This window comes from Scylla paramamosain, chromosome 36, assembly GCF_035594125.1.
Source record: "Scylla paramamosain isolate STU-SP2022 chromosome 36, ASM3559412v1, whole genome shotgun sequence".
NCBI classification, from domain to species: Eukaryota; Metazoa; Arthropoda; class Malacostraca; order Decapoda; family Portunidae; genus Scylla; species Scylla paramamosain.
In genome coordinates, this window is record NC_087186.1 from 12399408 (window position 1) to 12427126 (window position 27719).

At 41.1% G+C, this 27719-nt stretch overlaps 1 long non-coding RNA gene across 1 annotated transcript in view; it reads left to right on the top strand.

The window, feature by feature from the left end:
- Positions 1–27719, top strand: part of LOC135091033 (uncharacterized) — a 51186-nt gene that overhangs the window by 16103 nt on the left and 7364 nt on the right. Inside the window, exon 2 of the long non-coding RNA XR_010262253.1 lies at positions 5652–5702. This is a non-coding gene — a long non-coding RNA (uncharacterized LOC135091033). The remainder of the gene's footprint in view (positions 1–5651; positions 5703–27719) is intronic.

The window sequence follows — 27719 nt, forward strand, 5'->3', positions numbered from 1 at the left end:
GCTCTTCAGACGGTGAGTATCTGTCTGCACCCGATCTGCAAACGTCGTCTAAGGAAGACTGTCTGTGTGCTACTGAAGATGTTGTGGAATCCCCTGAGGAGGACGCCAGTTCCTCTCATGCAGCATGCGAGAAGGAGGAAAAACAGATTGTTTCCTGTGAGGAATCTTCATTGGAGGAGAGTCATGCTCCGTTCGAGGAACCTGTGAATGCATCGGTGACAAAGGTTTTGGATTATGTTGCTGCAAAACCAACACCGTCCGAGGAGCAAGCAATGGTTGAAGTGCAGTCAGGGCGCTGTGCTGCGAAACGTCGGAAGCGCAAGAAGAAGAAAGTGCGACACGAAGAGGAGGACAAAGGCGGCGAGTGGCAGCTTGTCTGCAAGAAACGTGTGAAGAAAAAGACAATTGTCACGGAAAGAGTAGCACCGGCCATCAAGCCGCCTGAGCCTGAGCGCGTCCCCCGCAAGCCCAAGGAACAACCGCGCCGAGACAAGAAGTCCCATCAGGACGACCGTGACAGAGTGCGTCTGTCGTGGCAGGAGGAAAGTGTGGACGTCGCGGTGCCGGTGCCGCCAAACAGACGGCGTCACGTCATCGGCACGCGGGGAGAGACGATCCGGCAGCTGCAGCTGCAATACCCCCGCAGTGCGTGTGTCTGTGCCCCTCCCGCAGGACCTCACGTCCCGGGAAGTATTCATCCAGGGACCCAGGACACAGGCTGACGCCGTGGCGCGGGAAATTACCAGCCGCCTGCAGGCCATAGAGAAGAAGCTGCGCGAGGCAGAGCAGAGGCGTGAGGCAAGAAAGATGAAAGTGTTGCACGTGGAGGTGGCGCCCGACATGCGGCGCCACGTGGTGGGTCCTCAAGGCGAGACACTGCGGAGGCTGGCGCAGGAACACCCCGGTGTCACGGTGACGCTGCCGCCCCCCCCCGCGACACTCGGACCGCCACTGTCAGCATTAGGGGACCACGTGAGGAGGCGGCCGTTGTCGCAGGCTGTATCAGGGCCTGTGTGCAGGCTGCAGGCCAGCGGCAGCGGCAAGTGAAAGGAGAGCAGTGAGGAGGCAGCGAACTAATTCTTTTATCCCTAATGAAAGACCAAAGGGTTTAAGAAAACCGACCTTAGAGCGAACATTGAGTGAGGACAGGACAACTTTTCACCTTAACCGTATCTAAAAGAAAGCCACCCTCCAAACACCAAGGCGCGTTTGTTGCCTCCTCGCCCTCCAGTGTAGGTCAAGTAAGGCTGCGGCGCCTCCTCCCTCAGAGCCTCTCGCCTCGACCACACCACTCACTCGCCTCTATGTTGGGCAATTGTGTTCCTTCACATAGCGATCGACTGTCTGAATGAACAGACAGAAGAAAGATAGGGGAGGGAAAGGAGTGAGAATAGAAGGACTTGAGAGAAAGATATAAGAGGAAAAAGAAAAAAAAAAGAAAGTAGAAGCAAGACTTGATGAAAAAGCGATATGAATAGAGTGAAGAAAGAAAGATGGAAGATGAAAAGCAATAAGAGAAGAATTGGGATTTAAGAAACTATGTGACAAGAGTGAAAAGAAAGAAAGAAGAGGAAAAGGAACGAAAAGAGAAACGATGCCGGTGACGAGTAACAGAGGAGAATGAAGAGGAAGTGAGCCAGTTATCCTCCACTTTAGAATCATCACAAGATATTATTCTGCTGTGCGTAATGTAGATGCCTTAAGTTGATATCTTGCATAAGGATCCATGTTTTGTTGTAGTTTATCGATTTCCTCATTCATTACTCGTATCTGTGCAATATAAAATACATGAAAAAGATAAAATGAAGTAAAAACAGTTAAGTAAATAAAAATAAATGAATAATAGACTAATGTTGTAGTTTATAGATTTCTGTGTAATACAATAGTGCGTTATTTAGTACTTACCAGATTAATGTTATGAAGTGTCTTGATGGTCGTACTTGTGACTTGACCTCCTTCATAGAGTATATTAATAAATGTGATATTAAAAACAACCATTTATTTTATTTAAAACCCCATTATATTCTCGTTCTTGCACACACACACACACACACACACACACACACACACACACACACACACACCATATATCGTACAAGCACAGTTTTGAAGCACCAATCGATAGCTCTCAGTCAGTCCGTGATTAGATTGTTTGTGCCGCGTTTGGCCATTCCGCGTGCCATGTTTCTTCATATTTAATGGAAAAACGAAACCAGGGTTAATTTTTCAAGTCCAGCGCGTCAACACTAGATGAATCACTGAGAGAACCTACATTTTTTTCCTGTTTTTACAATTATTCATCACATTGCAGCGGACGGGATGAAGTTAAAAGTGTAAAAAAATGGATATATTCATCTAGCTGTGTTTTCCGGGTTAATGCGTCAGTGCTTCATCGCTCAGTAACTCACCGGCTTTGTGATAATCAGGCACATTCACCTGTTATACGAATTTGATGCCGGCCCGTTGAGATAACAGGTGGACGGCTGTTTAAGTGGTCGTTCGTCAGGACAGCAGCATTCACAGCAACAATGAGCCTCAACACAGACCAATACCACGCGACGCAAAACACAAAGGGAGCAGATTATAGAATCCTATTGAATCCTTTGTTGGCGGCACACGAGACATAAATCCCCCCACGTGTGTTTCGAACCTTCCAAATCTGCGTTAACTGAGGTTTCTGAAGGCCACACCAAACACGGGGCTTCGGGGCTTCGGGCTTTACGTTCGAGCGAGAGTTGGCGGAGGTGAAGCTCTAATGGCATCTCTCAGTCTTCTCTTAATGCTGGTAATACGACTTCTGCCTCCTTCTCTCCCTCCTTCCTTCCTTCCTTCCTTCCTTCCTTCTCTCACCTCGTCTCCTTCTTGCTTGAACTCCCTCCTCTCCTTTCCCCCGCCTTTCCTCCCACGCCTCCCTCTCATCTCTCACCTCCAAACCATCATGAGGAGAAGGTGCAGGAGGAGGAGGAGAAGCAAGAGGAAGAGGAGGAAGAGGAGCAGAAGCAGAAGAATATAAGTGATGGCATACGATCATTCTTCTCTTGTGTTTTGTTATTACTGTGTTATTTTTCATTATTTTCTTTGTGTTTTCATTTTTTTTTTTTTTTTAAGTGTATGATTTTAAATGGGACCTCTTATCGTTTCTCTCTCGATCTCGTTCTAGTTCTCGTTCTCTCACTCTCAGTAAGAAATAAGAACCTCTACTATTTTTTTCTTTGTGTTCTTTCTTCTTTGCATATTGAGGTTAAGGCAACGTCACCCTCCCAGTGTTAAGTACTTGAACTCTGCGACACGAGGAGGTAGCATACGTAAACTGCTCTGCCACTTTAACACTACTGTTTATTGTATATTTCATTGTACCTACCGCTGAAGAATGTATCGGTAAAGAAATTATACATGAATAGCACTGAATAAATGAAGGTCGTGAATTATTGAAAGCCTCTCTCTCTCTCTCTCTCTCTCTCTCTCTCTCTCTCTCTCTCTCTCTCTCTCTCTCTCTCTCTCTCTCTCTCTCTCTCTCTCTCTCTCTCTCTCTCTAAATTTGTCTCTATTCTCCACTTTCCCCATTTCTTTTTCTCTTCTTTCCTTACTTTTCTATATATCTGTCTGTCTGCCTGTCTGTCTGTCTATCTGTTTCTCTGGTTATATGTCTGTCTGTCTGTCTGTCTGTCTGTCTGTCTGTCTGTCTGTCTGTCTGTTTGTCTGTCTAGTTATCTCTCTCTCTCTCTCTCTCTCTCTCTCTCTCTCTCTCTCTCTCTCTCTCTCTCTCTCTCTCTCTCTCTCTCTCTCTCTCTCTCTCTCTCTCTCTCTCTCTCTCTCTCTCATGTCTATTAAGAGGCAAGCACTGAAGGAGCACGAAGGAGTCTTGATCCTCCAGGACTCAATTAGGTCTCTCTGAAGGAACTCTAATTGACTTGCCAACACTGGACCGAAATTAAAAGTTTGTAGTAGGAAATTGAAGCTTTTCCATTCTGTTGGCCTTCCTCTTGATGTTTCCGCTCTCCACCTCCTCTTTTTTTCCCCCCGCGTCGATTTTACATAATTACGTGTTGAAAGAGTAGGAATAAAGAGTAATTTGAAATACGACTGTACGGAGAGAGAGAGAGAGAGAGAGAGAGAGAGAGAGAGGAACGAGGAGAAAGGCAGAGAGAGAGAGAAGGAGAGGGCGTTGAGGGGAGAGGAGAGGAGGTGTAAGATTGATTGTGATGAAAGGGAAGGTGTTAGTTGAAGGTGAGGTAAAGGGAGAATAGAGAAGAGAGGAAGGAAGAGGGAGAGGAAAGAGGGAGAGGAGAGGGAGAGAAGAGGGCCGGTCTACTGGCAACTTAAGTCTTGTTGCGACGGTGCTAGATTGTCCCATAAACTTTACGCTGTATTAGTGGAGAGAATTTCCACCCCAGAACCTGGAGAGCGTGTGGCAATTCTCTCTCTCTCTCTCTCTCTCTCTCTCTCTCTGCTGCCATACTCCAAAATAAACATTACTCTTCATGTGCATGTTAAAAAAAGGAGTATTGTGTTACCGTGTTTTTATTTCTTTCTCTCTCTTTTCATTCTCATTACAAAGCATTCATTGGGGCTGTTTGATACCTCCTCCTCCTCCTCCTCCTCCTCCTCCTCCTCCTCCTCCTCCTCTTCTTGTTTACTCATGTTGTGCTGGAGGAGAATAAACAGGTGAAATTAACGAAGGAGAAAAGAATGAATTAAAAGTATGAAAGGGAAAAAAAAAGGATATAATCGCTCCATGACGTAGCGAGGGAGTGAGGTACTTGCGTCTGTTTTGTTTTTACTTTCTCTTGTGTGTGCGTGAGAGAGAGAGAGAGAGAGAGAGAGAGAGAGAGAGAGAGAGAGAGAGAGAGAGAGAGAGAGAGAGAGAGAGAGAGATACGTAAACTTGGTTTGCTTACTTTCCTTTTATTTTTTTCCTCTTTTTTTTTTTTTTTGCATTTTATACTTTATGTACTCACACGCACGCACACACGCACACACACATACATACAGAGAGAGAGAGAGAGAGAGAGAGAGAGAGAGAGAGAGAGAGAGAGAGAGAGAGAGAGAGAGAGAGAGAGAGAGAGAGAGAGAGAGAGAGAGAGAGAGAGAGAGAGAGAGAGAGAAAATGAAATAAAAAACATATATACAGGACATATACAAGAAAATTTAACCGAAATAAAGAAAAATTGCGAGAAAACACACACACACACACACACACACACACACACACACACACACACACACAGCAAAACATAAACACTAGTAACACAGTATGCTTATGTTACCCACGTATGTTACCTCTTCTTTTCCACGCGTTCCTTGGGCCGTGACACAGCGAGACGCAGCATACATGAGGTTGCTGTGCCGCCTGGTTTGGCAGACACAGCAAATATGGAGGAATTTCCCGGTTCGTTAAATGCTCGGAACTTGGGACTGTCAGCGAATTTTCTTGATTGTGGTGAGACAGAGGATGCTTGCGTGCGTGTGTTGAGTGCGTGCGTGCGTGCTTCTGTGGGTATGTGTGTGTTTGGGAGTTGTGTGTGTGTGTGTGTGTGTGTGTGTGCGTGTGTGTGTGTTGATTTCCTTGTGTCCTTTTATATATTTATCTAAGGTGACTTTTTCTTACTTGTTTTGTTTAATTATGCTCACGTGTTTCTTCCTTATTCACAGGTGTTGGCGGACCACCAGCCTCCCTCACCTGTTCCTCGCATCTGTGGCTATGTGAGTGTTAATTTGCGTAATATATACACTGTTTATGTACTACAAGTCATTCACATCAAATAATCACGTGTATGTGTGTATGCAGTGTGTCTATTTTCCCACTGTGTATTTCTTGCCTTATTTTCTTCAGATAGCAGAATTGTAAAGGTTTTTCGCACGCGGTTGATGTATTGGTATTGCTGCTAAGTGTCCAGAAATGAAGATCAAAGCGTGTGTTTTAATTGGCAAGTGTGGAAAGTCTTTTTTTTTTTTTTTTCCTCCTGAGAGAAACGAGAAAGTTTGTCATCAGGTTATCATTTCATTTCCCACTTGACCTGTTCACATCACTCGTGGTGCTTCGTGGCGCGGCTCCATACGATAATGACGATGTTTTTGTTGATGATGATGATGATGATGATGATGATGATGATGATAAAAATGACTAATAATTATAATAGTAATAGTAATAATAATAATAATGAAAATAATAATAACAATAATAATAATAATAATAATAATAATAATAATAATAATAATAATAATAATAATAATAATATTGATAATAATAATAATAGTAATAATAATAATAATAATGATAGTAATGGTAACCGATTATATGTACTAGTGTCTGTGTGATAGCAATACAGTGTATAGTTTTAGCATGTTCCTTCCTTTTTTTTTTTTTTCTTTCTTTTTTTAGGGATTCTCTTCCTACCTCGCATTTGTCCTCATTTTATTCCCCTCCTTCCTGCCTCGCCCTCACGGCCTCCTTTCTTTGGTGGAAAGTTTGACTATTTCCCGCCAAAAGTGTCAAAGAAAACTGAAAGGAGTCCAAAGTCATCTATAAAGATAGGAAACGAGATAACTGCCTCGTTAGCGTTCCTTTGTGACTTTCATATATATATATATATATATATATATATATATATATATATATATATATATATATATATATATATATATATATATATATATATATATATATATATACTCGTATATATATATATATATATTTGTTTGTGAAATTTCTTAAGTGTGCTGAACTAGACGCGCCGCAGCTTATGGTAAACACTCGCGAGAAGAGCTTGTCGACACGGAATCGTCAAAGCAGATAGATAGGTACGTATTTTTCCAGACAACCAAACAGACAGAAACAGAGACGCAAACAACACAAGTTATAAAGACCTATTACCTTCACTAATGAAATGATCGACGTTACACAAAATATTTCTCCAGCGTGTTTTTCCAGTTATCCCACGCTAATTGGTAATATAAAGGAAACACACAAAAAAATATTTCTAAATAAAACTGAGGGCTAAAGAGAGTAATTAAGGAGCAGGAAGAAAGTTTGAAAAGGATAAAATACGACCTAATGAGATAATGATCATTTGATTAGTCGAGGAGAAGCGGGAGGAAAGAAAGCGGATAGGAAAAAGGGAAAAGACAAAGAAAAAAATGATGATGGCAGCGACGGAATAAAAAGTCCTTGAAAAAAAAAAAGGAGAGAACCAGTAGAAGATGGAGGAGGAGGAGGAGGAGGAGGAGGAGGAGGAGGAGGAGGAATGAAAGTGGAAAAATAAGGAAAAAAAGTATAGAGCAATTTGAGAGAGAGAGAGAGAGAGAGAGAGAGAGAGAGAGAGAGAGAGAGAGAGAGAGAGAGAGAGAGAGAGAGAGAGAGAGAGAGAGAGAGAGAAAAGGATATTATCTAGTTGGACCTAAATTGTGGAAAAAAAAGAGAAGGAAAAGAGAAAGAGGAATTTGGAAAAGGAGTTGAAGGAAAGACTAAAGACCTTGAAGGGAAAAAAGAACGAACGAAGAATAGAAGGAGAAGAAGACTAAAAAGAAACAAGAGATAAAGACGAGGAAGGAGGTAAACTAACAAAGGGAGAAGAGAAGACAAAGGGAATGAAGCAGATAGGAATAAGCACACACACACACACACACACACACACACACACACACACACACACACACACACACACACACACACACACACACACACGGAAATGAGAGAAGGAAATCAAGCAGTATCTGGAGTATGAAAATAATTAAGGTCGAATAGTGAGGCAATAATGATGACAACAATGATGATAATAATAACACAGGTGAGAGTAATGGTGACGCTGATGATGATAATAATGATGATAGTGATAATTATAATAATGTTAATGATAATGATAATAATGCTTAGTTTCCCTGACATGAGAAAGAAGAGGAATGATACAATTTCTCTTCGTGTGTGTGTGTGTGTGTGTGTGTGTGTGTTTACCCTCAGCGAGCAATATAACTTTGGTGTGACGGGAGTTGTTGGAATCCGAGTTTCTATGTAAAACAAAGCGTGGCTCCTTCTTCTCCGGTGCGGCGCCCCCATCAACCCCCATCCCCGCCACCACTGCCCCCCGCACTACCCCTCGCCAGTATGCAACAATTCCCGTCCCTAAAACCAAGTTACGTAGACGCGATGCCGTAAGTGACAACCGCATCATCCATCACGTCATCCACTAAATTTATTCACTTAACCACCTCTCTCTCTCTCTCTCTCTCTCTCTCTCTCTCTCTCTCTCTCTCTCTCTCTCTCTCTCTCTCTCTCTCTTGTTCCTAGGATTGTCGTGCTTTGTTGTAGTGTAGTGAATTTTCATTACACTCTTAATGGAGAGGCCGTGAGTCATATTTTGTGTGCGTGTGTGTGTGTGTGTGTGTGTGTGTGTGTGTGTGTGTGTGTGTGTGTGCGGAACTGTATTATTTTCGCAGATGTTTGCTCAAATGTGCTGAATTTTAAGTACGTGTTTTTGCTTAGGAAAGAGAGAGAGAGAGAGAGAGAGAGAGAGAGAGAGAGAGAGAGAGAGAGAGAGAGAGAGAGAGAGAGAGAGAGAGAGATAGGGTGGAAGAGACGAAATATTTTAGCACTGTGTTATTTGCACGTATGCTTGACTGAGATTTACATGCTTGAGTGTACTTGCAAACGTAGGTGAATATTTATGCGAACAACTGATATTGCACAAAGGAAAAAGAGAGAAAGAGAGAGAAAAAAAAAATACAGGCACTGCTTCTATGAGGTGAGCGAGAAAGGGGAGCTAGGGAGCGGAGAGACACAAATGTTAGTTGGGTAGGGAGTGACGTGGGATGATGCAGGGAAGGGTAAAATGAGAGCATGTTCTGATTTCACCCGAACCCTTGGGCATTGAGGACTGCTGGAAAATGGAATATAAATCTGAATTATGCCGCTCCACTTACTGCAAGCTTCAGGGTTGGGAACACGTGAGGAGTTAAGACCCGTGTCCGTAAACGTATATCCCTCTGATCAGGATTGTTTTCAAAGACCACGGAAATTATCGGTCAAGTTCAAAGTATTATGTTTTTTTAATATTTACAGTGTAGAATCCTCGTTAAACTATCAGTAGAGTCGAATAATTACCAATGAAAGCTCCAGTAACTTCCATTAAAGGCTATCCGTGCCACAAAGTTGATTACTCCTGTTCTCATGAATATGTTTTGCTATTGATGGCGTAGAATCGTTGTTTGATTATATGTCTCATGAAAATACCCCGGAAAATCTAAATAACTTCCAATGTAGCCTGTTTAGAAATGCTTTGGGGTTCAAGCTTAAGAGAGGCAGAGAAGCAGAAACAGGACTTTATATTACAACCCATTATCAGTCATTGTTTTAAAGATTACGTCACTAAAGAACAAGCGAAAAAAATGCTTGACGAAAAAAAGAAATGTTAAATATGCACCATAATTACCAACTTTTTAGCGCTGTTTGGGGTTTTTGATGGCAGCACAACAAAAGAGGCGCATCTCCCCCCAAAAAAGGAATAAAGAAGAGCACGAATATTTTACCAGTTGATTCTCTCACTTTTCAAAATTGGTTTAAAAATTCTGAAACATGGAAAACGTGGTAAGAAATGCACAATACCGACTCTCTCTCTCTCTCTCTCTCTCTCTCTCTCTCTCTCTCTCTCTCTCTCTCTCTCTCTCTCTCTCTCTCTCTCTCTCTCTCTCTCTCTCTCTCTCTCTCTCTCTCTCTCTCGAAAGCGAAAATTATTTCAGTTTAGCTGCAGTATAGTTGGAAAGCTGGGGTGAGTGGAGCGTGAGGGGGAAGGGGAGGCGGATGGAGTGCATCGTTTGGGTGTTATTAAAATATTCACGTATTATTTCGACCATGGTTCTCTGAGGGCGCCGAGGACTCCCTTGCGTGTGAGGGCGCCGTTGGGGTGAGGGCGGAGGTGTAAGTGTGCGAGGAGGCCGGGGAGGATTCCATAGTGGTTCTGAATACACGCAAGTTTAGATGATTGTGTGTGTGTGTGTGTGTGTGTGTGTGTGTGTGTGTGTGTGTGTGTGTGTAGGGGTGTGTTGTTGTTGGTTGGTTGTGTGTATTTGGGTGCTGTGTGTACGTGCGTGGACGGCTTTGATGTGTGTGTGTGTGTGTGTGTGTGTGTGTGTGTGTGTGTGTGTGCACGTCACGCAAGTGCTGTGGGTGTGTGCGTGTGTATGGGTGTATGTTATGATGTGTGAACGTGTGAGTGTTCTGTGTGTACGTTGTTGATTGCTCGATACGTACATACATACATAAACATTGATGTATACCTGTTATGTGCGTGGCGTTGATAGATTTTTTGGCATGTACGTATTTGTGTGCACGTATGTATGCATGTATGTATGTGCGTGTGTATGGATGTGTGTTTTGTGGGCAGTGTTCCTTTATGTTTAATTTCCATGGAAGCATATGATATCTTTTTTTTTTTTTTTTTCAATATTTTCAGTACGGAATTTATATAAGAGTTAAAATCAATAGAATCTGGACGTGTGTGTGTGTGTGTGTGTCAAATAAAAAATGATGGTCGATGAAGTATCTCTCTCTCTCTCTTTCTCTCTATTTATTTATCAATCAATCAATCAATCAATCAATCAGTCTGTCTATCTATCTATCTGTCTATCTATTTATTTACGGTTAAAATTGCCCTCTTTTATCAACTGCCGTACATATTTAATCTGTAAATCATAAACACAGGCAACCATGAAAAGGGTCGATTGTGTATCGCTCTTCATGAAAACATACACAAACAAATGCAAACACTGATAAACACACACACACACACACACTACACTACATAATACTATATACTCATCACTTAACCACTAAAACTCCCTTTGATAATGATACGCCAAACAAATAATGACGAATATCTACTGTTTATGGGTCTAATTTATGATGAAAAGGTCGCTTCACGTACGGCGCAGCACAAAGGAATATTATTATGCAGGTTGTGTGTATTGTATTCTGACCCTTAATTAAAAGTATCAAACAGGAGGGAACACCTAAATACACTCGCCATTAATTGTTACCTTGGGAGTTGGAGGAGGCGTTCGTTCACTTAATGTGATTAGGGACAGGTTGTAGCGTTTCTCTCTCTCTCTCTCTCTCTCTCTCTCTCTCTCTCTCTCTCTCTCTCTCTCTCTCTCTCTCTCTCTCTCTCTCTCTCTCTCTCTCTCTCTTTATATATTTATCTGTCTATATTTTTCTTCTTTTTACGATTAGTGTGTGTACCTGTGTACGTTTGAGAGAGAGAGAGAGAGAGAGAGAGAGAGAGAGAGAGAGAGAGAGAGAGAGAGAGAGAGAGAGAGGATACACACACACACACACACACACACACACACACACACACACACCCTCGGCAAAGTTAGCCCCCACATCTCACTTCATTAACAAGTGATGAATTGACTAAAGTTCCCATCTTAACGTCCATTTCTAAGGCCTATTCTGCCCGACATAGGCCTCACTTTGTGCCCTTTGTATCCATTTAATGTCGTTTCTCCGCCTACCTTTTCCCTCTTGACTTATTGCACTTCTGTTTCGTTTTGTTGTTCTTTTATTCCTGTTGACATAAGCGGTAAAGTATTCGTGATGTGACGTATTTTGTTTTTTTTCTGTTTTTTTTTTTTTTTTGAGAGTATTGTGGCATGTTTGGAGTTCTTTTGTTCTCTTATTTATTTTTAGGTCTCTCTCTCTCTCTCTCTCTCTCTCTCTCTCTCTCTCTCTCTCTCTCTCTCTCTCTCTCTCTCTCTCTCTGTCACGTGACTCCTGGTGGCGCTGTGACGTGAGGCATGGTGGGCGCGGTGGGTGGAGTGGGGGTGGGCGGAGGCTCCACGTGATGATCATTAAGGCAAGAGTTCTTTTTTTTTTCCCGGCCATCAAAGTGAGTTGGACATTTTAAGCATGCACCGAGCAGGCCACGTTAATTATTCTGGTAAAACTTTACATATATTTTGGATTGTAAATATGACTCTTTTTGGTGGGTGGACACACACACACACACACACACACACACACACACACACACACTGGAGTATTACAATGGAAACTAACCGATGCTGCTTGATAGACGTGCATCATATACTGCTAATGATGAATTTCGTCATCCATGAGGTACCTGCGTCATTGCCTCAGGTGTGCTGCGTAGGTGTGCAGGTGTGCAGGTGTGGATCAATGAGTGTTTCCTTGCCCCGAACGATCCATTGTGGAAGCCGTTCAAGTAACTGTTCATACTTTTATTCTTTCTTTAAAAATAGCGTATATCGGGAAAACATTTAATCCATGTAGGTGTCGCAGGCGCTCTACGGAGAGGGAAGGGAGGGATGGGATGGCATTGGCGGTGGCAGGGAGCGGTTGCGGTGTGGGCGGACGAGCCACAACTGAAGCCTCGTTGGTGCGCTCGAGGCTTCATTCAGCTGATTCACTCGGTCAGCGTCTGTGTAGGAGGGAAGGATGACGTATGTCTGCAGTCATGATTTTATTTTATACTATTCTTGAAATACACAATATTCCACCAACAGTAAATCTTCATTGAAAAAAAAAATCATATATATATATATATATATATATATATATATATATATATATATATATATATATATATATATATATATATATATATATATATATATATATATGATATGGCATGATATTAACGTAGACTCTAACTAAATTCACCATATAAAGAGCCTCAAGTAGCGTTAACTATTGCGTTGTTTGCGACTCAGCGAGCGTGACGGGAATCATTCCGGTATGAACTGTTCTGATCAACACACGACTCTAGACGTATTCTGCTGCATGCTGTTATTAACCATCAAAGACGTAGCTTTCCGTAATGATGAGAATGTAGGACAGAATACACGGATATGTTCAAACATAGCAACACCGCTTCCCTGCCCCTCCCCACTCCTCTCTCCCTAGGTCCACCCATCTCCGGGCACCCCAGACCATCTGTTCCCTAGTTCGCTGGTTCACTGGAAGTAGCCAATCAGGAAGGAGCAATTGACAAGGCCGTCCAATTACAGAACGAAAAAGCAAGTGTCGATGACATCAGCTATCTGGCGATGACGTGGAGCCCGGGCATGGAATTATGGGACTTTCCGCCTTCCTTGGGTTAGAGGGATTGTACGCAGTGCTGGGAGAGAGGAAGGGCGTCGCGAGAACCCGGCGGCGAAGCGTGTCTTATAACGATTAATTAATGCGATATTAAAAGGAATAGTTGGGAGAGCTGACGGAGGTGAAGAGGGCCAGAGGAACGCCACGAGTAAGCTTGGGAGACGAAGAAAATAGCCTGTGATATTAATTTTATACCCCAATGGCTCAGCGTGACGTTTGTTAGACTTATAGTAAAGGTTTCATTATTCATCTATTTATTTGTATGCACAGGAATGATGAAACTGTTACACACATACACACACACACACACAACAGGCACCATCACGACCCCAAAACATACAAGAAAGCTGGAAATAAGTGGCCTAAAAGATATTAAAGTGTTATGATATGGCAGAGTGAGGGCGGGATGCTGTAAGGAGCGACATGAGAGACAGGAGAGACAGGAGGCAGGGGAGGGGAGGGTGCTGAAGGGAGTGACAGCAGCAGCAGAAACAGCAGCAGGTCTGACTGAGTAATTTAGGTCGTTTGTCGCTTTGATCTCACCTCGACCTGTCCCGCTGCTGCAACCCCGACGGGAGGCGAGGGGCGGGGACGCAGGGGAGTAGAGGAGGAGGAGAGGAAGGCATTTCAGTTCCGGTTAACTCCCTCCCGTCAGGAGAGAGAGAGAGAGAGAGAGAGAGAGAGAGAGAGAGAGAGAGAGAGAGAGAGAGAGAGAGAGAGAGAGAGAGATCTGTTGTTGTCTTTTTCTGTATTGTCTGTAATTCTCTCTCTCTCTCTCTCTCTCTCTCTCTCTCTCTCTCTCTCTCTCTCTCTCTCTCTCTCTCTCTCTCTCTCTCTCTCTCATCTGCTACAGTTCCGAGAGAGAGAGAGAGAGGGGGAGGGGGATTTGTTGTTGTCTTTTTCTGTATTGTCTTTAATCTCTCTCTCTCTCTCTCTCTCTCTCTCTCTCTCTCTCTCTCTCTCTCTCTCTCTCTCTCTCTCTCTCTCTACATATGTTACAGTTCCGCACATTATTTTATTATTCATGGCTTAGTTTGTTGATTTATTTGTTTATCTGTTTGGCTTCCTCATTTTTTAAGGTGTTTTTGTTTACCTGTGTGACTGAAATTCCATTGCAGTTTCGAATGTTTCATGTCGTAAAAATCGTGGTGAGGAACGAGCCCCAAAAATTAATAATTCGTTAGTGTGTTTCGTAAATCGTATCATAATCCAGTGTTGCCAGATTAGCGAGCCGTCATCCGCGCTTGTCGCTTGGCAGTCAAATTTTTTTCGGCGCGCGGAGAAAAATAGGCATTTGACGCGTTATAGTGTGTTATTGTTCCGTGTTACTCAGTTCTGAAAAATCGCCGTAAATAAATCACCTGAAGGGAGGGAGAGGCGGCGATTCTGTTATTAAGGGCGTCGTGAGTGTCTGTTTCATGGCAGTGTTTGAAGTATTAGGACAGATTTGTTGCAGGGAGAGATTTAGTTTAATATCGTCATTTGGGAACAAGGCACATGCTAATTAGTGTTATATTTTAGAATATACTCGTATTTGAGATATTTGAGTGTTTTACTTGAAACAAATTTAAGGTTATCTATATTTCGTATACACTCTATATAATGTTAATTCATGCATAGAACTAAGAACAGAATGCAAGTTAGGAATAGAATAAGAAAAATAAAATACGGCAAAATAACATGTTCATTATTCTTAGTTTTGAAGAGAAACTTATGTATTTTCACGAAAGGTTAAAATTAAAAGGTACAGAAATTTCCTGTTTATTATATACAGTGTTACTCCATCCATTAAACTAAGGAGAGAAGAGATATTATGATTATAAACAACATAAATAAACAATACGCAGTTTCCATACCCAACAAGTCTATCAACAGGTACAATTTTGTTAAGTAAAAATAGAAGTAGCATTAAGAATATGTAAAATATCCATTATTTTCCCCTGCGCAGCTCCCCTAGAGAACCAAAGTGTCATTAATACAAACGTGCAAGGTGGCAGTTTATTCTGGCAACGCTGACTGACTCTCCCCGTTTTCTATGTATATTATCAAGTTACTCATTTTCTTTCTTTCCCTCTCCCTCGCTCGCCCTGTCAATTATTTTTTCCATTTCCTGTGTTTCAGCGTGTGTGACAGTGTGAATTTTATGTACCTTCCGCATTACTCTATCAATAATTTAACCATGTGCTCATCATCAAAGACACGCTGGTTGTCCATTTGCCTTTGTATTGAAGAGAAATAGAGCATGTTTTTTTTTTTTTTTTTTTTTTTTTTACCCATTTACATATTTGTTGCAGTTCATGTTTTAACGAAGGGATATATATTTATTTCAGTTCATTCATCTATTTCACTGCCTACTGGGACAAATACACGCGGCAGTGTTCGTATCCATCCATCCGCGTGTCTGTTTGCCTGTCCGTTTGTTCTCACTGTGGATTTGACGAAGAAAGTTTTTGTCAGAGTGAAGGGAGGTAATTACCTGTCGGGTATATCATGAGTGTCTGGGCAGTGCACTGGACAGGGGGGTCTCGCGTGCACGCAAAAATAATTAATGCTCCTACTAGCACTGCACTTCCGCCTCCGCTAATGATATTGTTAATACGAGTAATGATGGTAGCGATAGTAGCGATAATAGTAATTGTAATCGTAATGTCAATAAAGATGATACTGCTACAATGATGATGAGTACAAAGCAAAAAGAAAAAAGCCTTCATTTCACATCGAGAGAGAGAGAGAGAGAGAGAGAGAGAGAGAGAGAGAGAGAGAGAGAGAGAGAGAGAGAGAGAGAGAGAGAGAGAGAGAGAGCATCACATTTGACAGGTCTAAAAGAAAAAGACTACAAAAAGAAAAGGGAAGGTTAAATTTCAACTCGTGAAACTCTAACCTCTACACCATCACGTGAGGTAAAAAAAAAAAAAAAAAAAGAAGAAAAAAAGAAAAAAGTAAATGCAAATGTTTTCTTTTTTTCTACCGGAGACTGAAAGATGTCAATATATTTAGAACACTTTGATGTAGATGCAATATTTTTTCCCTTTGAAATCGCTGGAGAAAACTAAAACGTATGCATATATAGTAATGACAAAAAAGACATTGATCTAATGCATCTTATTTTCCAGCGGGGAGTTCAATAAGATTTCAAACACAAAAAGAGAAGTTCCCTAACGAATTAAAACCTGCCTTTGTACCACACCCGCTCCCGCCTTCCCCAGCACATCATCAGAAAAAAATCTACCTCTTTCACTTACCATTTCCAATTAGCGTAATGAAATAGTCCTGTAGGGAATAGAGGGAAGGGGAGAGGGAGAGGGCAGGAGAGGGAATGCGGGAGAGAGGAAGGAAAGGATAGAAAGCAGGGAGGAAAGAAGGGAAAAAGGAAGAGAGGGATAGGATGATTAGTGTGTGTGTGTGTATGTGTGTGTGTTTGTGAGTGTGTTTGTGTGTGTGTGTTTGTATTTTCCATATTCTCTTTACTTCATTGCACGAATAATACATTTGTTGTAGAATTTCATTATTTAAATGTTTTTTTTTTTTGCTACTGAATTGAATAGCATGTCCTTACGTTAAAAATGAAATACAAAAATGTGTGTCAATGTATTTACATGGAATAAAAAGAATAAAAATAATAATAAATAAAAAAGCTACTACTACTATTACTACTACTACTAAATAATAATAACAATAATAATAATAAAACCAACCAAACTCTATTTCAGCCACATCTCACCTGACACATGAAGTAATAATGATTCTGAGGTGTCGCATTACCACTTACTGAGAGATATTAGTGAAAATAAACACAGATTTATCACTCATAGGAAGCTAGACGAGTTGGAGGAAGGCTTGGAAGAGGAGGAGGTGAAGGAGGAAGAGGGATAATCGGAGGGAGAGTGGGAGGGCGGTGGAAGGAAGGAGGGAGGGAGGGGAGGAAGAGGACAGTGGAAGTGTTACCAGAACGGGTACTTACTAACCAGATTAAAATGATCATAATAATTATTGTCCTTGTTGTGGAAAGGCCGCACCAAGTCACGTTGGGTGTTAATATCATGTTTAATTAGCTGCATCAGCAAGCCGTGGGTATAAACATGTTAATAATGAGAAGCAGGTAACTGTGATTATATTGTTATTGTTTTGCGCTTTACTATATTACTACTACTACTACTACTACTGCTACTACCACTATCACTACCACCACCAGTACCAATACTATACTACTACTACTACTACTACTACTACTACTGCTGCTACTACCGCTATCAGTACCACCACCACTACCACCACCAATACCACCACCATCACGCAAATACCGGTGATGAAAACAATATTTCTAGACCTGGAAGAAGCCTTGAATTATGGAGACATGCCTACAGATATCACTCTTTGTTATTTTCTACATGCGTTACCCATTGTGAAATATTTACAAGGAGACGTATTGTAGCTCACTGATGTAGAGAGAGAGAGAGAGAGAGAGAGAGAGAGAGAGAGAGAGAGAGAGAGAGAGAGAGAGAGAGAGCATCGCCCCCCACCCATCCCCCACATACACCCACCGTGACCCCGTTTGAAAGCCGCCTCGCCCAGTCGCCCCGCTTAGTCTTGCCTCGCCCTGCCTCGCCCTATTCCGCGCGTTCCTTTGAGGCGCGCGCAGGACCTCGGGCTGGCGTGGTGACCCGGGTAATTTGAATCCCATCTCGTACCCCAGACGGTCTTTGAAGGAGGGTAATCTTCACGCGGTTACAGGCAATCAGATTCTCTATTGCCAGACAGAATAGAGGATCAGGCTCCGTCAGGCGCTTCAGTGATGGGAATAACCTCCTTGAATATCACCGAGCAGACTCTGTGAATCCTCCGCCGTTCGTGGAAGCGTGATTGACCTCTTTTCATTGCCTTTGTTTGGCCAAGACTCGGGCATCCCACTCGCTAACTTTATCCTGTGTGACTGCTTCGTTAAAAGAGAGAGAGAGAGAGAGAGAGAGAGAGAGAGAGAGAGAGAGAGAGAGAGATCACTTCGTTCTATTTATATTCCTGTTCGCTGTTCCCTTTCTTCAACTGTGCTCTTGTGGGTTTATTAAACTGTTCTTCTTCTTCTTCTTCTTCTTTTTTTACGTCAGATGAGTCTATCAGGAAAGGAAGAGGCATTTTCAGAAAATCGGGATTAGTCGAAAATGAGAAAGTGCAAAGTTTGGAGGACTTTATAATCGAAAAGTCTAAGTTTGAACTGAAATTCATCGAGAGTTTCTAAGTTTCCTTTCGTTGGCGGGTTACTAAGGTCATGTTGAGTGAAAGAAAACGGGACGAGGTGGTGGAGTGAATCCTTGGGAGAAATAGAAATAACAGCGACTTCTTACTGAGTTACTATCCTGACTTACTGATTGTTATTTTCGATATCAACACGAGACACGACGTTGGAAGAAACATAACATAAACAATCTGCGCAGAATGGCCAGCTATTTGAACTGGGACTCACATATTTAGAGCCTCGGTTAATACAATAGGCTCTACATTTCTCCACAGTCACGCAAAGAGAGAAACAAAACACACAAGCTTCCAGTTATGATTGTACTCAATGTTATAGTATATCTTAGCACTGAACATCATACCTGTCACTCTTTGCTTTCACTCTCATCCTCCTCCTCCGTCCCCACCCCCTCCCCTTCCCTCCCCAGCGTTTATCAATTCACACATTTCAATTTAGTTCCACTCTATGTTCATATCTTTATTTTTAACCTCTTCCTTATTGATAAATCCCCCTGTGTATATATACGTGCAGACATACAGAAACAGACGCACGAACAAGCTCACAGTTTCACATACTGTATGCATCTGCCTGTCTGTCCGTGAGCACATTGTATCCAGCTCCCACAAGTTTCAACATGAAAAGGAAAACAACCAAAGCTTCGTAAAATAAAATGCAAGCCAAACTTTGATCGGGTTTATCTTCCCCGTCTATCAAAAGAGAAAATGGATACACACAAACAGAAAATCGAGACAGATAAAAGTTAGTAATACGATAGGTAGAATTTTCCATCTGCTTTCTCTCTCTCTCTCTCTCTCTCTCTCTCTCTCTCTCTCTCTCTCTCTCTCTCTCTCTCTCTCTCTCTCTCTCTCTCTCTTTGGATGTAAAATCAACGTGAAAAGAACGTGGGGTTTTGAAATAACGCATCGAGAGGGATATGCCAACTGAAAACTCTCGCAACAAAAGAGTTTGACGCCCAAAGTCACAACTCATAAAGCGTTGCATGCCTTGTTGGCTTCACGAACTGACTGCCTCACACCCTATCGCCCATCGTTCTTTTCCATGTTGCAATGGTTTATGCATCTCTTTCTCTCTCTCTCTCTCTCTCTCTCTCTCTCTCTCTCTCTCTCTCTCTCTCTCTCTCTCTCTCTGTGATAACTAATGACAAAACGACTAAAATCTTTAAAAAAATGAGGCCCATTAATTCATATTTGACTAATGTTTTTTGGGGTCTTATTTCAAGCGAGGGATTAATCTAAGCCAAGCAAGAACGGGATCATACAGCGCCATCTAAGTGAGAACAATGAGTGCCACAATACTTCTACCTTCCTCGCGTTTGTGTAGGTGATTCTAGTAATGCAGTATACATGAGGAGAATCATTAATCTTGATTCAGGGATGGCATCATAATTAAATTATTCCTCGCGGTAATAGAAATACGTCAGAGTTCAGATATAAGCATTTTCTTGTACAAATCCGAACTTATCATGTTGAACTGAAGTGTAAATAAATTTCTGCAAGATTAGCCATCATTATGAAGGGAAAGTGTAATCAAATGAGGTTTATTTTAAAGGGAAAGCGAGGTCATATGTTGAAAGGAAAAAAAAAGTTTCAGTAAAATTAATGTTTTATTTCTATATAGTTTCCCTTCACCACATGGCTCAGGAAATTTTTGTAGATTTTATCGTTTGTGTGTATCAAACGATTTTACAGAGGTGCCGTTCTCTCTGTTCACGAGTTGTTGTGTTGTGTTGTGTTGTGTTGTGTTGTGCTGTGTTGTGTTGTGTTGCGCTGTGCTGTGCTGTGTGCGGGGAAATACATAAATATTGACAGTGGCAAAACCATCTTTGTGACGTGGAACAAAGCAAATATATCTCCAGTTAATTGTCCGTTGTAGATTTATCATATATAGAAGAATACATATTATATTTGAATACTGAGCAATGATTAAGTAATTATGATGTAATGTGACAAGTGTGATAGGAAATTTTATGTATATATGAGAAGAGAGAGAGAAAGAGAGAAAAAGATGTTTTACCACACTATCAAACTAGTATATGAATTGTATTTCAGAATATATATATACATAAAGCCGGAATATACTCGAGCACTTTAGATTTGACGTTGAAAAATAAAATCCAGGGAAAGACTCAACTTCGTTCTCCTCTATATACTAATCCTTTATGCTACCAAGTGAACTAGAAAGCGATTTGTTTATTTTCCCCTTCAGCACTTTATATCATCCTTGTTTTCTCTTTCGTATTCCTTTTCCATCAATATAGTTATTTTCTCTCATTTCCCTCTAGTTTTTTTATAATTATTTTGATTGTTTTATTCCTTTCCTTCTGTTTTGTTTTCCTTGTCGTTTTCTTTCCTTTCCAAGCATTTGTTTTTCTTTCCTTTTCCTTCCTTTCTTTTTTTTGTTAATGTTTCTTTGTTTTCTCCTCTCATTTTTTTTTTCATTAGTCTTCCATGTTTTGTTTATTTTTTCTTCTATTTCTCCATCATTGTTTTCAGTCTTACCTTTCTTTTTCATCAGTGTTCCTTGTCTTCCTATTTGCCTCCTATTTTCATTATTGTTTCCCCCGTTTCTCCTCTCTTTTCCTTCCTTTTCATCAACTTTTTATTTATTTCCTCTCCTTTTCCCTTCTTTTCTATCATCGTGCTTCTCAATTGTTTCCCCGTCCTTTCTTTACCCCTCCATCACCGTTTTTCCTTATGTTCTCTCCTTTCTTTCATTTCACAACATCGCTTCCAATGTTACCTCTTATTTTTCCCTTAATACGTTTTTATTTTCCCTTTTCACTTTTGCTTCCCAGAATTGCATCCTCCTTTGCTCCCTCCCGCTTTCCCTTCACTTTCCTTCCCTTATCTACCTCCCCCTTTCCCTTTCCCACCCTCTCTCGCTCTCTACCTGCGTTCCCTCCTCTCGGCTCCACTTTTCTTTCATCTTGAGCGGCATTATGGGTAACTAACGACACAATCATGTAAATGCTTTGAGGAAAATAACGTGGAGATGTACGAAGCTACTAATCATTTACAATTAGCTGGATTTGCATGTGAATGTGTGTGTGTGTGTGTGTGTGTGTGTGTGTGTGTGTGTGTGTGTGTGTGTGTGTGTGTGTGTGTGTGTGTGTGTGTGTGTGTATGGCATATTGCATCATTTATAACTGTCAAATAAGACTTACCAACACAAAAATGTTTCATCACAAGCAAAGCAGAAAGGTATAATAAATCAAAACAGAAAAAAAAAATGAATTACAAGCAAAATAGGAAACATTTTCATAGTTCTGAGTAGATGAAAGTAAAAAAATAAAATATATATATATAAAGATAAAAAATCAGGACTGTAATATTAACAAATAGCAGGAATAGAAAGAAAACTCGTTGATTCTTAAGCTTACGAGAATTATGAGCCAATCTTAAACTAAATTTTGTATCTGATGTCGTAAGTACCTTATTAAAACTTGTATAAGGTCTCTCTCTCTCTCTCTCTCTCTCTCTCTCTCTCTCTCTCTCTCTCTCTCTCTCTAAGGACTCTTTAAGATCTTCCTTCTTTAATAGTCTTTCCCCGCCGTACAAATACTCCATCAGTCGCCGCAGTGTCCGAGGATAAACAGACGGCGATCAGCTGGCCGCACCTATCCCGCCCGAAGCGTCACTAATGATGTTGATTCTAAGCACACATGAAAACCTTTACCAGGACGTCCTTCCGCGCCCCTCTTTTTCCCTTCTCTCTCTCTCTCTCTCTCTCTCTCTCTCTCTCTCTCTCTCTCTCTCTCTCTCTCTCTCTCTCTGGTATTTCTTATCTAAAATAATGTTTGAGTGAGAGAGAGAGAGAGAGAGAGAGAGAGAGAGAGAGAGAGAGAGAGAGAGAGAGAGAGAGAGAGAGAGAGAGAGAGAGAGAGAGATGGTGTAGTTGTTATTCTAAAGGTGTCTTGTAATTAATTATCCGTTATTTGTTCATTGTATTTACATTTGAGGTTTTGAAGCATCACATTTTATAAATCATTACGTCAGTGCATTTTTTTTATATATATTTATCGGTGACGTGTTTATGTAGCAGTGAGTGACGTAGGTGGCGTGGTATAGCGGCGCTCCATTTATCATATTTAGACTCTAATAACTTATGCATTAGTTAACAAGAATTGTCGTTGGCATAATAAACGAAGAGAAAAAGCCTCCCACTAGTGATTGACTCGGCTTTAAAAATTGCTTTCATCTCACTTCATGACCACAAAAATACTAATTGGCGATAACGTGGGAATTACTTCACCGTTTGTTTTGATGTGTGTGTGGGCAGAGAGAGAGAGAGAGAGAGAGAGAGAGAGAGAGAGAGAGAGAGAGAGAGAGAGAGAGAGAGAGAGAGAGAGAGAGAGAGAGAGAGAGAGAGAGATAACAAACACACACAAAAAAGACTAAAAAACGTGTATTATCTTCAACCGCCCAAAAAAAAAGTCACTTCACACACACACACACACACACACACACACACACACACACACACACACACACACACACACCAAAAAGGACAAAAAAAAAGTCATCTCTCCACAAACAATAAAAGAACAATTACATAGCCATCCAGGTGGGTCAGGTTAGCGGTACAGGTGCGATATGAATCAAGGGCATGGATGAGGGAGTCCCTGTGGTCTGCTGGCGCTGATGGTGCTTCCAGAGTGGCAGGAATACCGCAGTGACAGGTATCGGCGGGCCGCGGTGACTGTGGCGGCAGTGGCGTGAAGGGACATTGAAAACAGTTGTTGTGATATCGCTTTTTCATACACTTTTTTTTTTTTTTTCGCAGGGGGGACGGGGTTGGGGGGGTCACTGGAGGGTGTTTGCCTTGTGGGGGAGGGGGGTATTGGGTTCTCTCTTTTTAATATGTATCTATAGTGCCGATGGTTATTGTGGGTTTGTTTGTAGTTTTCGGACACACACACACACACACACACACACACACACACACACACATACACACCATTCATAAACAACCGCCACCACCATCACCACCGTTCAGACAACCAATACCGCCTTTCCGTTCTCCTATAACAGAGTCTTTATTGCTTACGCACCCATTGGGATACAACCACTCGTTCAAATAACTGACAAACACCCATTATTAAGCGATTCTCCCTTGACGGTATGTGTTTCTCTCTCTCTCTCTCTCTCTCTCTCTCTCTCTCTCTCTCTCTCTCTCTCTCTCTCTCTCTCTCTCTCTCTCTCTGATTATCTTTACTTGATTAGGTGTTTCTGTATGTATCTCTGTGTTTATGTAGGTATATATATATATATATATATATATATATATATATATATATATATATATATATATATATATATATATATATATATGTATTTGTTAGCATTACTGTGCATTTGTTTGTCTGTCTGTCTGTCTGTCTGTCTGTCTGTATGTTTTTCTGATTGTTTCTTCTCGTCTCATTATTTCACTTTTCCTCTCTCTCTCTCTCTCTCTCTCTCTCTCTCTCTCTCTCTCTCTCTCTCTCTCTCTCTCTCTCTCTCTCTCTCTCTCTCTCTCTCTCTCTCTCTCTCTCTCTCTCTCTCTCTCTCTCTCTCTCTCTCTCTTCCATATTGCTACGGGAGACGGGGTATGTAAAAATAGAGAGAGTCCAATCCAATTTAACTTCGTTCATTTATTGCGAGAATTGAGAAAGTTGCTCGTCGATTTTATAGAATTTCATTGTCTGCTAAAAAATGTATGGTAGGAAGGAATTTAAGGGTAATTCTATATTGTTTTGGTCTTTTTTTGGCTTTTTGTTTGGTCTCGCCTTGCAAATAAATGGCCTTGGGTGTATGGACGAGATTTTACTTCAGTCCACACGTTAAAGGGTTAATTCTCTCTCTCTCTCTCTCTCTCTCTCTCTCTCTCTCTCTCTCTCTCTCTCTCTCTCTCTCTCTCTCTCTCTCTCTCTCTCTCTCTGATACACACACACACACACACACACACACACACACATAGTTACACGTGTAGAGGAAAACTATTTGTATTTATGTCTGTCTACCAACCTACATGCATTTATACGTAATACATACATGACACCCACCAACACTCACCTCCCCCTCAACCCCCCATCCTCAGCATACACACACATGAGCTACAGATGTATTACAGTAATTTTATGGTAACATTAATTAAGCACCACTAAGTGCCGCCACACACATACTCGTAAACACACACACACACACACACACACACACACACACACACACACACACACACGCGAGAGGGAGTCACGCAGGTCATTTTCTGTGGTTAAGTTGACTTTTTCCCTTTAAACTTCTACTGACTACTTTTCCAATCACTTGGTATGAAGGAACGAGAGAGAGAGAGAGAGAGAGAGAGAGAGAGAGAGAGAGAGAGAGAGAGAGAGAGAGAGAGAGAGAGAGAGAGACATATGAAACAATACAGAAAACGTCAATAAAAAGTGTAAAAAGAGAAGGATCCTGTCAGGGTATAAAATAGTTGTGAAAATTTTTCTGAAAAGTTGTGAATGTTTAAAAAGAATCTTTATTTTTTTTTGTATGTATATGTTATTTTGCACTAGATGAATAGGTAAGTTGTGCGGCGTTTAATGAGTGTGTACTGTGTGTCGGGGAAAATTAAAGGGTAGTTTAAGGTGAGAAGTTTCCCGTTAATTTAATTCTGGTAAAAATGTCATGGTAGGGTGTGTGTGTGTGTGTGTGTGTGTGTGTGTGTGTGTGTGTGTGTGTGTGTGTGTGTGTGTGTGTGTGTGTGTGTGTTCATCCATCACCGTCTGATGAAAAGAAATATAAATATGCAGCTATTTTTTCCATAATTAATTATTTCAAAATTTTCTTTATAATTTTTCTAGGCGTGATATTTCCTGGTCGAAAAAAAGGCACAATGGCCTCTCGGGGGACAAACATGGCGGCCTGATTAATACTCGCGTCCTCTCATTAATTTCTCGAGCCATTTAGCGTTTTTTAGTGACATATGCTCATTAATACACCTCAATAATCGTTGACATCAAATTAGCCTACTGACAAAACACAGCTGAGGAATTGCAGGTTTGAGGGTCGTGCTTCCGGTGTGTTTTCTTGACTTATAACCGGACTGACGCACGAACTCTGTCAATCTACTTGAAATTGACGCGAAATAACCAAAGAACCAAAGTCACACCCACATTATGAAGAAAATCGAAGCAATTCACCGATGGAAATAACTTTAGTCTGAAAATCTTGTTAAAAAAATACTTTGAAATAGTTGCCGTAATGAAATGAGGAAAAAAACGTGAATATATTTTCAAGGACGCTCCATCCTACGATAATTGCGATCATATTTTCATTTCATAACTGCATAAACTTTGCGATAATGAATGGTTATGGAAACATATATCTCGGTGGTGTCCTGTAATTGAGTAAGCTGTGACCTTGACAAGCCTTCATCAGCACGCACTACACCTGCCCTGTCTTCGTTCAGGTAGCTGGCCGCTAATCACGCCGCCCCCACAGGTGTAATAACGAGAATTCCTATAATTTTCTTTGACATAAACCTGATAACTCACCTGGACTGTCTAGATTGGAAGTAGAAACGAAGTATTTTTGTTAGCCATCATTTACTTCATTACTTTACTCTTTAGTTAATTAGATAACTTTACGGTTACGTACTTAATTTCTTAGTCTTGATTCTTGGTATAATGAAAGGCTAGAGTGAAGTAGGCCACAACACATTACGGGAGATGGGACAAGTCTTTGGTACTCTTAATTAAATATTCAGTTTTATATTTAATCGAGGTTAGTGTTTATGTGAGAGAAGCAACGCAGGAAGATTACGCCTAAATAGCTTTCGTTGGTTCATGACTCTTTCGTTGTCGTCAGTAAACTTAATTTAGAAATACCTCAATGTTTTATTTCTCGAACTTTATCTGTCTGTTCCGTGCCTGTAACACAAGAGCGTAACGTGAAAAGAGAGAGAGAGAAAAAGAGAAAAAAGCTACATTAATATGCAAGTAATTACAGCTCATCATTGTAAGACGACAGTTGTTTGGCTGAATCGGAGTGTTTTATTACCGCTCTATTATGTACTATAGCTTTTATTGCTGTGTGTTCCATTGTGCTGCTCTGATGAGGTCTGAAGGGAAATGAGGTATTATTGTAACAGTTTTTTTACACGTCAGGAAGGCTGGCCAATGGCACTAAATACTCACAATACTGCTCCCTAATTACAACATGAATAAAACAGAGAGAGTGAGTTGACAGTTGATTTTTTTCAGGATCTTGATACACTTCTGAAACAGTTTAAGTCTTAGGCAGGAGAAGATACACAGACAGGTACATAATTCCAGAGTTTACTACTAAAAGGAATGAAAGAGTGATGATACAGTTAACTCGTGCATTAGTAAGCTGGACAGAACAAGGGTGAGAAATTATAGTGCAATGAGGTAGCGGCATGGAAGAAAGCATACAGTTTACAAGTTTAGAAGACTAGAAACCAAGGGATAACAGTTGAAGATAGCAGGAGGTACAACAGAGCTACGATGAATAAGAGAACTAAGGCAGTCAGTTAGTTATGTGTAGTAAGCCTGTGTACAATCTGTAACGTAATTTTCAGCCACGTAGAGGTATTAAGTCACTGTGGAAGGGTTATGCTGTCTGGAGGGGCAGTGGGACAAGTTCGGTGCTACATGTGTTTTATTCAATTACTCCATCGAGGGAAAGGAATGGACAGGAGGCACGTGACTAAAGAATGTGAGGCAGAGTATGGATGGCTATAGGTGAGGTTACAACTGTCCCAGAGGTGAAGGTGTGTGTGAAATAGAGGCGCTTGGAATCTCACCTCACAGTTCCTGCTTCTCGATGTTGATTCTCTGTTTTGTAATCTCTTCATTTCCACGACAGGTAATTATTTAGAAGAGTTAGTATGCAAAGTTAACGAAGTAATTACACTTGGAGGATTTTGAACTCTAATTAGCGTAGACAATATAACTAAATCTAGACGCTAGTGACTTGTGAGGATTTGAGCTTTTTGATTAGACATAAAGGGAAAGGTCTGGTTGAATGAATGAAAGCAAGACCCTTGCCTGCAAATGAAGGAAGGGCTGCAAGAGGGAGTGAAAACAGAGCATGGGAAAATGTGTATGTCTCTCTCTCCCCTGTCCTGTAATTGAGTAAATAATGACCCTACTGTTTTGAGCGAGCAAGAGAGAGAGAGAGAGAGAGAGAGAGAGAGAGAGAGAGAGAGAGAGAGAGAGAGAGAGAGAGAGAGAGAGAGAGACTGACTTCCCTGCCGTACATTCCCCTTACATGACCTAAAACTTTGCCTAATTTTAACCTCGCATTACCAGTTGATAGTCGTAACCTTTTTTTATAACCTTAAAAGTTTAGAGAGATTATTGAGA